The 12,880-nt window shown below is 39.8% G+C and overlaps 1 pseudogene; it reads left to right on the top strand.

The window, feature by feature from the left end:
* LOC125868642 (putative late blight resistance protein homolog R1B-17) overlaps window positions 1-12,880 on the top strand; it is a 30,527-nt pseudogene that overhangs the window by 15,115 nt on the left and 2,532 nt on the right.

The raw sequence follows: 12,880 nt of genomic DNA, 5'->3' as shown, positions 1-12,880 counted from the left end.
ACAAATAGTGTCATTAAGAAAATCAGCCATTTTAGATGATTATGTAATTTATTTACAAGAGTCAGATTTTGACATTGGAATTAATAAAGATCTGGTTTCATTTTCACAGGCCATAAAAAGCACTGAGTCTGAAAAATGGATTAATGCCATGAATGAAGAGTTAAAATGCATGAAATACAACAAAGTCAGGGATCTCGTTCAATTACCCAAAAGTTCTAAAAGAATCGGGTGTAGATGGGTCTTCAAGACCAAACGCGATTCTAATGGTAATACTGAAGGGTATAAAGCCAGACTTATTGCCAAGAGATACACTCAAAAAAGGAGGCATTGATTATAAAGAGACCTTTTCACCGGTCTCAAACAAAGACTCATTAAGAATTGTTTTGGCTTTGGTATCTCATTATGATTTAGAGTTACATCAAATGGATGTGAAAACTACCTTTCTTAATGGAGACCTCGAGAAGGATGCTTATATGGACCAACCAGAGGGTTTCAAAATTAAAGGAAAAGATCCAATGGTGTGTAAGCTAAAGAAGTCAATATATGGACTCAAACAAGCCTCACGACAATGGAATATAAAGTTTAATGATACCATAACATCTTTTAGATTTAAGGAAATTACCGTTGATCGGTGCATATACCAAAAGATTAGTGGGAGTAAGTTTATATTTTTAGTCCTGTATATTGATGACATTTTACTTGCTGCTAATGATTTAGGCATATTGTGTGAGACGAAAGAATTTCTCTCTATGAACTTTGAAATGAAACATATGGGTGAGGCATCCTATGTGATAGGGATAGAAATATTTTGTGATAGATCACAAGGATTATTGGGACTGTCTCAAAAGGGCTATATAGAAAGAACTATAAAGAGATTTAACATGAACAATTGTTCAGCAAGAATAGTTCCTATTTAAAAAAAAGAGGGACAAATTTAATCTCATGCAATGCCCAAAGAATGATGTAGAACGAAAAGAAATGGAAACAATTCCTTATCTTCTATTGTTGAAAGTTTGATGTATGTTCAAACTTGCACAAGACCGAATATTAGTTTTGCGGTCGGAATGCTAGGAGGATATCAAAGTAATCTTGAAATTGATTAATGAAATAAACTGCAAAGAAAGTTTGTAGCATGTTATGAAGCCACAATTCATGCATTATGACTGCAGAACTTTATTTCAGGACTTGGGGTTGTCGACACCATTACCAAGCCGCTGAAAATTTATTGTGATAATGATGCAACAATTGTCACGACCCAAGCCTAGGGCCTAGACATGACATGGCGAATGAGGAACCCGAAGGAACCCCAAACAAGCCTCTCAAACTTGTCATCACACTTCATTGGTCGCGGAAGTACAAACAACATTAATTAATGAGAAATAGGGACTAAGGGCAAACCATTTTAAAATGACATCATAGAACAAGAGTCAAGCTCATTTACAAAATACTTGTCCAACGCACACCTCTACATACATAGATAGGACGGGGGCCATGACATACTATTGGCTCCCCTCTTAGTCAAAATACAATTGCAAGCTAAAGTCTCAAAACATAGGAGTAGGAAACATAACATAGCCCTTGAATCATTGAGGACTCACCAACAAACTCGGATAAGCACCGTACTAGCCACGTGAATGGAGAGAAGGATCAAGAGTAGCTCCGGTCCCTACATGGTGACATCATGTAGGCAAAATATGCGTTAGTACTTGGAATGTACTAAGTATGCGGGGTGCAACACAACAATAGACAAGGACACAATCGAAATACAAGAAATAGTTTCATAGGCATTATGAATAACAATATGAGGATGCATGATCAAAGTGAAGTCAAAACATGTTTAAGTAAATCTACACTAATAGTAGATATCATATGTGTATACAGGATCCAACCAATCTATAACCCCAACTTAGGATGAGGGATGCTGTTCACACCCGGACACGCTGGTGGCAAGGTATAAACCCCTCACATTGTTGATGTTGGTGACACCCCAAGCATCCTAGGTGGTGAGATATAAACCTCTCACATGGTTGATGTTGGTCACACCCCAAGCATCCTAGGTGGTGAGATATAAACCTCTCACATGGTTGTCCGGTTCTTTTCCCCCGGACCGGGCATGGTCATGCAACACTTTATATAGGAAATTCCCATTAGGCTCTAATGCAATCTCACGTATGGAATGAACATATACACAAGCTTAGTTTGTCATCAACACATCTCTGGATTGCCATACATCTCATAACTCAAGCTTTAAAGCATCGATTCATCAATTCTCCATAGTTGGACATTTTGTCAAACACCTTGAAGGCATGTAATGGAATCAAAGAGCATGGAAAATAGGGTAGTAATTATGCAGCCAAACCAGTGAACAACCTACAACAACACCTTTTAACACCCACAATACCACATGAAAATCTCCACATCCATTCCAAATTTAGATTCAAGTTCTAGAGTCACAACATGCTCAAAACAATCACTTTTCATGTTTAAAATTCAATGTGCAGGAAATTATTACAAAGAACAAGACTAATTTATGAATCTTAACTTAAACCATGAATTAGTGAGTAGAATAGAGTCTAGGCACTATGGGTGGAAGGACCCATGAGTTCAACACCACATACCTTGAGTTCTTATGAAGGTCTTGAGAGTGTCTTTAATGGAAGCTTGGAACTTGGAGAAAGAGTCTCTTCAATCTTGAAGAAGGTTTTGGATTAGGATTCTTGAGAGAACTTGAGAGAAAATTTGTCTAAGTATGCGAGAGGTGTTTTGGGAAATGTTTTAGAGATGGGAATTGAACTAATGGTATATAGAAAATAACATATGCCCTTTGGAAAAATGGTCCAACACTTAGAAAAAAAAACAGTAAAAACCCTCACTGGAAATTGCATTTCCTACCGGACAGATTTTACGAAAATGGGCATAACCTTTTCGTCCGAACTCCAAATGAGGTGAAACGAAGTGTGTTAGGTAGCTAACTCAAAGGGCTTTCCATGGATACATTATGGGCCACCCAATTATTTGTGTGTTGGGAGATATGACCCTCCAAAGTAGACCCTCGAAAAAGGCTTCACTTGGAAATTTCGGATTTTGATACGGTTGCTCTAAAATTTGGTTTAGACCCATTTCCCACTCAATTTGACCCCCTAAACAAGAATATGAAGTCAGATTTTCGAAAAACGAAACAGATTTTTTTGATATAGCTAAACAAGTTTCCGGTAACTTCCGAAGCACATTTTTAAGAACCTTTTGGGTCATTTCAACAATATTCTTCTCCAAGAATGATAAGTACTCCAAATGTGCCAAACATATGGAATTAAAGTACTTAACTATCAAGGAAGAAGTTCAGAAACAAACGGTGTTACTTGAGAATATTAGAACTGATCTCATGATTGCAGATTCGTTAACAAAAGGCTTACAACCAAAGAAATTTAAAGAACATGTTCAAAGAATGAGTCTTGGTTGTACTGATAATTGATATATTTATGATGTATTTATACTCTGAGCTCAAATTATGTGTTTTTGATATACATTAATGAATTTTTTATTTTTCATAATCGTGTATACATTATTGTTTTGAGATATTACAAGATAAGTCTCTATGAGACATTATTGTGGACCATAATGTTATATGTTTTTATAGCTTATGAACCTAGTATGGTAAGTTGCTAATGTAGTAGTATATGGAAGGAAGTATGTAGCTTAAAATTTATGTACAACCGCCATAACTCGCATTAGTAGTTTTTATATTGTGGTATGTATGATGGACATTATAGAAGACATTTATTGCACGCGCAACTAATGTTTATGAAATATTAATTTTATATGGTCATCGGGCCAAGTGGGAGAATGTAAGAATTACTATTAATTATTATTAATTATTTCTTACTTATGACCGAAGTTTACTTATAACCCAAGTAATACCATAAATAGTATTTAATAAGGAATAGATTTCGTCCGAACCTTGGTTACTTGATGGACGTACCAGATTAAGTCATAACCTCTATAAATTGGTCCTCCCTCCACCCATTAGGGTTATCACATATTCTGTACAATAATTCCATCGCTGACGGTTGTGGTAACATAAAGTTATGGTAAGGAATAGAAACTAATTTACGACTAATGCTTCCGCTTCTCTCTGTGATGATGTCTTCCACATCAGGTATGTGCCCCTTACGATCTCTATGTAAAATTATCATTTTCAAAATCCTGATATTATGTATTAAAGTATTTAATCTTACAAAAAGGTGCAAAGGATTGCCTCTTGTGGTTATCTTAGCTGCTGGAATAATTAAAAGGAATAAAATGAATGAATCTTGGTGGCGTGAAGTTAAAAAAGCTCTATTTTCCTATCTTGATTGTGAGACTGAAGACTATAGTATGGAAAGTATGCTTTTAGGTTATGATAACTTACCCTATTATTTAAAGCCTTGCCTTCTCTACATGGGAATGTTTCCAGAGGATGCGAACATTCGAGTGTCTAAATTGATAAGTTTATGGATCGCAGAAGGATTTGTGCAAAATAGTGAATTTGGGATATTAATGGAAGAGGCAGCTGAAGGTTACTTGATGGATCTCATCCACAGTAATGTGGTAATGGTTTCAAGGAGGGGATATAACAATAACGTCAAATACTGCCACATCCATGATGTAGTGCTTCACTTTTGCTTGGAGAAGAGTAGAGCAGAAAAGTTTATGCTGGTAGTGAAGGAAAATAGTTACCAGTTTCCACCTTATGATTGGAATGAAAGTCTAGTGTAACGACCCGAACTGTCGTTATTTAGGAGAAACAAAAATCTGTGAAAATTATGGGCCACTGTCCCACCACAGCGGGCCTGTTGCCGCTACGGCAGCGGCGCCAGGGCGAGATAAATGAGCGCCATAGCCGGATAGGTGAGATAGAAGTAAATTACGAGAAATCCTATTTTCTCCATCTTCCTAAAATACCTAAATAAGTCGTAAAATACCTTAGAAACCTCAGAAAAGCTACTCAAAGCTTGGGAATGAAGGAGAAGGAGCTTTCTAGCATGGGGATGGTGAAATCTTACGAATTCTGGGCTAAATTCACCGTCACGAACCCGAAGAAATTCGAATCGAAGTCAAAAACTCCGTGTAATTTCTTGGCGCCCATGTAGGCTAAGTTTTTACAATTGAGTAGTTATAAATCTGTGCTTCCTACATAATATATGTAAATCAATGGTAGGGTTGTGTGTTTACCTTCATGCATCAAGTAGTTTCCATGAATAATTCCTAGAATTCATAGTATGTGGGTTTATGTCTTGTGGGGGGGCGGAGGGGATTAATGTGTTGTTGGAAACTAGATTTGCTATTATGGATAACATTGGGTCAAGAAACAAGGACATGAAATCAAAAGTGGAACTAGATTCATGAATGTATGCTACATCCGATAAAATGAAGTGATGAAATTCAGGAATTATGATGAATTGTAATTAAACCCTAATAAGAATCCTAATGATGAACGAAGGCTGAGCTTGGTCGATATATATATACATATATGGTAGGGATTGAGGAGAAATCTGTAGGTGATCGTTGTGATATCATGATTGTGTGATGTATGCTTGTACTTGCTTTATTACGATACTTGTATATGTATAAATATTGCAATGTTGATCACGCTTGTTGTAAATGAGATAGATGAATTATCATTGCCATGAAATCATGACTTAATTGTATGATCTTGAAGATGTACTTGTGATTGTGATTGTGATTGTGATTGTGGTGTGTGAATGGGATCGGTTGCCACGTTCCGACATAATTAACTTGGATTGGATTGCGACGTTCCGGTATAAGCATGGGATCGCATGCTAACTGTTTGAGTTTGGATTCCGTGAGAGGACTAATGATGTGCTATTAATTGTGAGTTGTTCGGTGTTCATGTGATTGTTGAAAATATGGTATATGCTTTGTATGCGCTTGTTAGTATAGTGTTGTATTAGTTGTATGGTTTGTACTTAGTGGACACGTGTTATGATGATTTATAGTTGGTTGCTCGTCGGATGTAATGGCGAGAGTAGAGATAGTAAATGCAATGGAATGTGTTTAGGTGGATTTCACCATGGGGGAAAGAAGATTGCGTTAGTGTGAAGAAAGTTAAATTAATGTATTATGTGACTATGGTGGGGTAATGTGACGAGGAAGCAAGGGTATGACGTGAGTGGTTAGTTGAATTGGCGGTGGTGGTACATGGGGATTGACTATGTGTTTAGAATGGTTAAGCCATGATCAAGAATCCAGTAAGTGGGTTGATTAAAACGGGGTTAGTCGTTAGAATGCTAGTGTGATTTGGAGGTGTTACAATGAAAGGGTGAAGTTGGAGAAGCGAGTGGTTTATTTCATGATCTTACTAGTTGGTTTCTTATGTTATATGGTGGGCGTCGGATTGACCGATGATGCCTATCACTACGTGTGTTTGTACTGATACTACTCTTGCTATGTTCTTTGACATAGTCTGGATACATGATTGGTGACGTCTCATTAGGTGAAGACGAAGGAAATCTCCAGCAGTTTTTATTCTTCCTTATGCATGGTTGGAGCTGTGTCTTTTATTTATCTTTTCCAGTTGTACTTTTCGTAGCTCTTGTACCTGTTTAGACTTAATCCTTAGGAGTTGTTTAAATTACCTTATAAGTTTAACTAATAGTGTGTCCAAGGATTTTATTTATAAAACCATAGTGTTATATTTATTCCTGTTTTCTTAAAATTTCTGCATGTTTTTACTATTGGGATATGAGGGTTCTCCGACTTAGGTGTTAGAGTGGGTGCCCGCACGTCCCGATGGGTTAGGTCATGACAAATTGGTATTCGAGCCTAGGTTACCGGTCTCCCCGTATAAGAGCAAAATGTAAAGTAGACTCATGCGGATTGGTGTGTTGACGTCCACATCTAATCTTGTGGAATCTACGAAGGATTCTAGGAAATTGTCTCCTCTCTTCTATCCTTTCGTGCGAGTGTCGCTTGTGGTATGAGTTGAGTCCAATTGGTATCTCCCGATTCCAATTGGTATCTCAACAGTGTGAACTGGACATCGTTGATATGACTGAAATGATACAAACAAAAGGTAATTGGAACTTAGAAGGTTCCAATTGGTATCTGGCCTTAGGGGCTGTACAAGGCATAGATGCTCAGTAATGGCCATCTATGGGGCGAATTAACCAATAAAGTTAAATTGTTGTGATGCGTGATTATAACTATGAATGTGTGACTTTTGTTGTTGAATTAACTCTGAATGTAAGCTCCTTGTGTGAAATGACTGTGTATGTGGAAGTAATTGTTTTAGGAGTCTGATTTACTAATGATGTGGAGCTGTTATAGTTGATGCGGAGTGGTTAGAACGAGTTGGTTCATGTATTATGGTTTGATTTAGGATAGCCAAGGATCGCTCTTAGTTAGAGGATTATTGGAATTTAATGGTATGATAAATCGGGGGAACCTTGGGAAAATTTAAGGGAAACAAAAAAGGACCCATAATTTTGGGTCTGGGTTCTGGTCCCGTTTGAGCCACTGGGGCGGGATTATTCCTGCCATAGCGAGGCCGCTAGAGCGGGATTATTCCCTCCAAAGCAGGACAGGGCGATCTCAGCCTACCTCCCCTATTTCCCTTAGTTACAAATTATCAACTCTTAACGATATCCAGATTGACCCTAACAAATATTTCAGTGCTCAGCAGTCGGAAACAGTTGATAAATTGAGTAATTAACTGAAAGGATGTGAAAACCGCAGAACAACAGGCATCCATGTGCTACAAAAACACAGTGAAGCGAAAGGTAAAAGAAGAGTTGTCCAAATTACAAGTCTAAGAGGGGCAAAGGGAAAGCTGATCAAGGACTCTCGGACTGGGTGGTGTCGATGTCTGAATCGAGGTTCTCAGTGGGGTGTCAACCAAGCCTCATTTAGCATAAAGAACTCCGTGAAGTCCGGCGGCTCGAGTCGGGGAAGTTCCTTGCCGGGGGCCACACAAGTAAATATGGTCTTAATAGTCTTCCACATCTGAAGCATCAGATGATCCCCGACCACACCCTTTCTCCTCTCCTTGCGCAGCTGGCGATGGAGCATTTCGACCTCCAGGGCAGTGCTGGGTGGAACCGGAGTGAATTCAATATAAGCAATTCCTATCCTCTCCCAAACAGCGTCTAAGTCTTCCTCAACCCATGCACCTGAGAGTGGGTCCTCATCGTCTGAATCCACGGCCGCCTTACTACTGCTAGCCTTGCTTGTCCTACCCCTCTTGCCCCTAGAAGTGGAACTTGACCTGACCAAAAGAGGGTGAAGTGGGTGATCCATGGAAATTACCTCATCATCATCGAAGAGCGGCACTCCCGCTCACTTGCATAGTGCAATGATGAGTCCTGGAAGGAAGAAGGCGTTTTTGTTGCCCCGATAAAACATCTTCCATTCGGAGATGATCTGTGCACCCACGTTCAATTGTATGCCCTATATGGCGCATGCCACCACCAAAGCTCGGGGAAGGTCACGTTGGTGCGGTTGCCTGACAGGCGGATCCTCCTAGTCACCAAGAGAAGCCACCTCTTAGCATCGGGTGACCAATCCGTGCTAGTAATACCCTCCGCAATAGTCAATATACCTGATCCCATGCTTAAGCTCAACCAGCGTATCCCTCAACCACTCTAGATCCATCTCCCTTAGCTTGGCCTCGAAATCTGCATTGATAGCGGTGGCATTCAAGGGGATGCCGACTCCCCGGACCCAGATGACAGGGTAAGAGTCATCCCAACGGACGGTAGGGAGGATGGCTTAGGATTCCCTCACCCAGGTGGAGCGCGCATCTGGTGGAACCTCAGTCAACGAAATCCACTCAAACTCCATCAGGCGGGCATAAAAGGCAGGTGCCTTCTCCTCTAGCTTGTGCAGCACAAAACCCCTCTTACAATAGAACCTCGTGTTGTGATTGTCGTGATGTCTCTCTCGACTGGTGGCATCGGTAAATCGGATGAAAGCAAGTGTTCGTTGTTTTGTCCTACCATTGGAAAAGTCTTCAATGAGTTGGAGATAAGTTAGAATGCGAAAGTGTAGTTGGCGTAAGACTAAAAAGTAAGAGTTAAGAAAAGAAAAAAATTGTGTTAAGTGTAGGCCACTGTCTGGCGAATCTCGCCACAGCGGCCATAATCCCGCCTTGGCGGGATTATGAAAGCTGCCATAACGGGATGAAGGCCGCCATAGCGACCTTCATCTGGGACGAACTTCAAACGCGATAATGGTGTCTCTTCGTCCTAAAAACCTCATTTTCAACAGATTTTTAGTAGATCAGAGTATATTAACTACCCTAGAACCTAAATATGCGATTATATAGGTGGAATAACTCCTAAATACCCCTAAAATTTGAGTTTTAAGCAAAGGAACTTTTCAACTCCCCCCCACCAATTTTTTTATTGATTTACCCATATTTTTATGAATTCCTTACGCCCAGGACGTTGTGGAAACGTTGGGGACGTAAGGGAAGTGACCATGCTAGTATACCAATCAAACAACTTAGTTCAAATTTCAAAATAACTACCCCAAAACCGATTCTAACCAATTAAATAGCAGCATGCAATCGTTGTCAGTCAAGTAATGAAGTAAAGAGTATAAGGAATGCGAAATTACTTGAAGTTTCGACGTTCGAAGAAGAATGATCGAGAGGGTTTGGGAGAGTTTTTGGGAGTTCAAGGGAGAAATGGGAAAATATCTTCCCTTTTCTGGTTCCCGATCTCTCACTTCAACGGGATATCATCGTCACAGCAGCCCCGCCTCAGCGGGAGGGCTCCTGCTCTGACAGGCCAGACTGTGTAGTTCAACCACTTTCGTTTCCGTGTGTTGTCTCAATTTTCGTTTGACCTTTGGGTATGGTACCTCATTTATATCCACTAATTGGTAATTCACCACTCGTGGAGGTGGTTTCATGATAGCCCTACGCATTAGGTTGAAGTACTCCAGAAATTAGGGCATGCGATTATCCGTGCACTAGTCATTTGGGAACGAACGAGGGGTAAATTGGTATCTAATGTAACGACCCGAACTGTCGTTATTTAGGAGGAAAAAAAATCCGCAAAAATTCTGGGCAACTATCTCGCCACATCGGGTCTGTTGCCGCTAGGGCGGCGGCGCCAGGGTGGGATATGTGATCGCCATAGCGGGATAGGCAAGACAGAACGTAAATAGCGAGAAATCCTCTTTTCTCCATCTTCGTAAAATACCTAAATAAGTCGTCAAATTCCCTAGAAACTGCAGAACAACTGCTCTAAGCTTNGGCAACTATCTCGCCACATCGGGCCTGTTGCCGCTAGGGCAGCGGCGCCAGGGCGGGATATGTGATCGCCATAGCGGGATAGGCAAGACAGAACGTAAATAGCGAGAAATCCTCTTTTCTCCATCTTCGTAAAATACCTAAATAAGTTGTAAAATTCCCTAGAAACCCCAGAAAAGTTGCTCTAAGCTTGGGAATGAAGGAGAAGGAGTTTTCTAGCATGGGGATGGTGAAATCTTACAAATTCTTGGCTAAATTCACCGTCACGAACTCGAAGAAACAATAATCAAAGTAAAAAACTCTGTGTAACTGCTTGGCGCCCATGTAGGCTAGGTTTTTACAATTGAGTAGTTATAAATCTGTGCTTACTACGTAATATATGTAAATCAATGGTAGGGTTGTGTGTTTACCTTCGTGCACCGAGTAGTTTCCATGAATAATTCCTAGAATTCATAGTATGTGGGTTTATGTCATGTGGGGGGGGGGGGAGGGGATTAATGTGTTGTTGGAAACTAGATTTGCTATTATGGATAGCATTGGGTCAAGAAACAAGGACATGAAATCAAAAGTGGAACTAGATTCATGAATGTATGCTACATCCGATAAAATGAAGTGATGAAATTCATGAATTATGATGAATTGTGATTAAACCCTAACAAGAAATCCTAATGATGAACTAAGGCTGAGCTTGGTCGATATATATACATATATGGTAGGGATTGAGGAGAAATCCGTAGGTGATCGTTGTGATATCATGATTGTGTGATGTATGCTTGTTCTTGCTTTATTATGATACTTGTATATGTATAACTATTGCAATGTTGATCACGTTTGTTGTAAATGAGATAGATGAATTATCATTGCCATGAAATCATGACTTAATTGTATGATCTTGAAGATCTACTTGTGATTGTGATTGTAGTGCGTGAATGGGATCGGTTGCCACGTTCCAGCATAACTAACTTGGATTGGATTGCCACATTCCGTAATAATACGGATTGCCATGTTCCGGCATAAACATGGGATCGGCTGCCACGTTCTGGCTCACTAACTACGGATCGATTGCCACGTTCTGGCATGCTAACTGTTTGAGTTTGGGTTCCGTGAGAGGACCAATGATGTGGTATTAAATGCAAGTTGTTCGGTGTTTGTGTGCTTGTTGATAATATGGTATATGCTTGATATACGCTTGTGAGTATAGTGTTGTATTGGTTGTATAGGTTGTACTTAGTGGACACGTGTTATGGCGATTTATAGTTGGGAGTAAAGATAGTAAATGCGATGGAATATGCTTAGGTCGATTTCACCCTGGGGGAAAGAAAATTGGGTTAGTGTGAAGAAAGTTAAATTAATGTATTATATGACTATGGTGGGGTAATGTGACAAGGAAGCAAGGGTATGACGTGAGTGGTTAGTTGAATTGTCGGTGGTGGTACTTGGGGATTGACTATGTGTTTAGAATGGTTAAGCTATGATCAAGAATCCGGTAAGTGGGTTGACTAAAAAAGGGTTGGTAGTTAGAATGCTACTGTGATTTGGAGGTTTTTGAATGAAAGGGTGAAGGTGGAGAAGCGAGTGGTTTATTTCATGATCTTACTAGTTGGTTTCTTATGTTATGTGGTGGGCATCGGGTTGACCGATGATGCGTACCAGTACGTATCTTTGTACTGATACTACCCTTGCTATGTCTTTTGACATAGTCTGGATGCAGGATTGGTGACATTTCATTAGGTGAAGACGAAGGAAATCTCCAGCAGCTTCTATTCTTCTTTCCGCATGGTGGGAGCTGTATCTTTTATTTATCTTTTCCAGTTGTACTTTTAGTAGGTCTTGTACCTATTTAGACTAGATCCATGGGACTTGTTTAAATTACTTTATAAGTTTAACTAATAGTGAAATAACCCAAAAGGTTCTTAAAAATGTGCTTCGGAAGTTATCGGAAACTTGTTTAGCTATATCAAAGAAAATCCATTTCGTTTTTCGAAAATCCGACTTCATATTCTTGTTTAGGGGGTCAAATTGAGTGGGAAATGGGTCTAACCCAAATTTTAGAGCAACCGTATCAAAATCCGAAATTTCCAACTGAAGCCTTTTTCGAGGGTCTACTTTGGAGGGTCATATCTCCTAGCACACAAATAATTGGGTGGCCCATAACATATACATGGAAAGCCCTTTGAGTTAGCTACCTATCGCACTTCTTTTCACCTCATTCGGAGTTTGGACGAAGAAGTTATGCCCATTTTCGTAAAATCTGTCCGGCAGGAAATGCAATTTCCAGTGAGCGTTTTTACTGTTCACCCCCCTCATTTTTTTTCTAAGTGTTGGACAATTTTTCCAAAGGGCATATGTTATTTCCTATATACCATTAGTTCAATTCCCATCTCTAAAACATTTCCCAAAACACCTCTCCCATACTTAGACACATTTTCTCTCAAGTTCTCTTAACAACCCTAATCCAAAACCTTCCTCAAGATTGAAGAGACTCTTGCTCCAAGTTCCAAGCTTCCATTGAAGACACTCTCAAGACCTTCATAAGAACTCAAGGTATGTGGTGTTGAACTCATGGGTCCTTCCACCCATAGTGCCTAGACTCTATTCTACTCACTAATTCATGGTTTAAGTTAA

This window comes from Solanum stenotomum, chromosome 6, assembly GCF_019186545.1.
Source record: "Solanum stenotomum isolate F172 chromosome 6, ASM1918654v1, whole genome shotgun sequence".
In the NCBI taxonomy this organism is placed as follows: Eukaryota; Viridiplantae; Streptophyta; class Magnoliopsida; order Solanales; family Solanaceae; genus Solanum; species Solanum stenotomum.
Note: the sequence above shows the minus strand (reverse complement) of the source record. Positions and strands in the feature narration are given on the sequence as shown.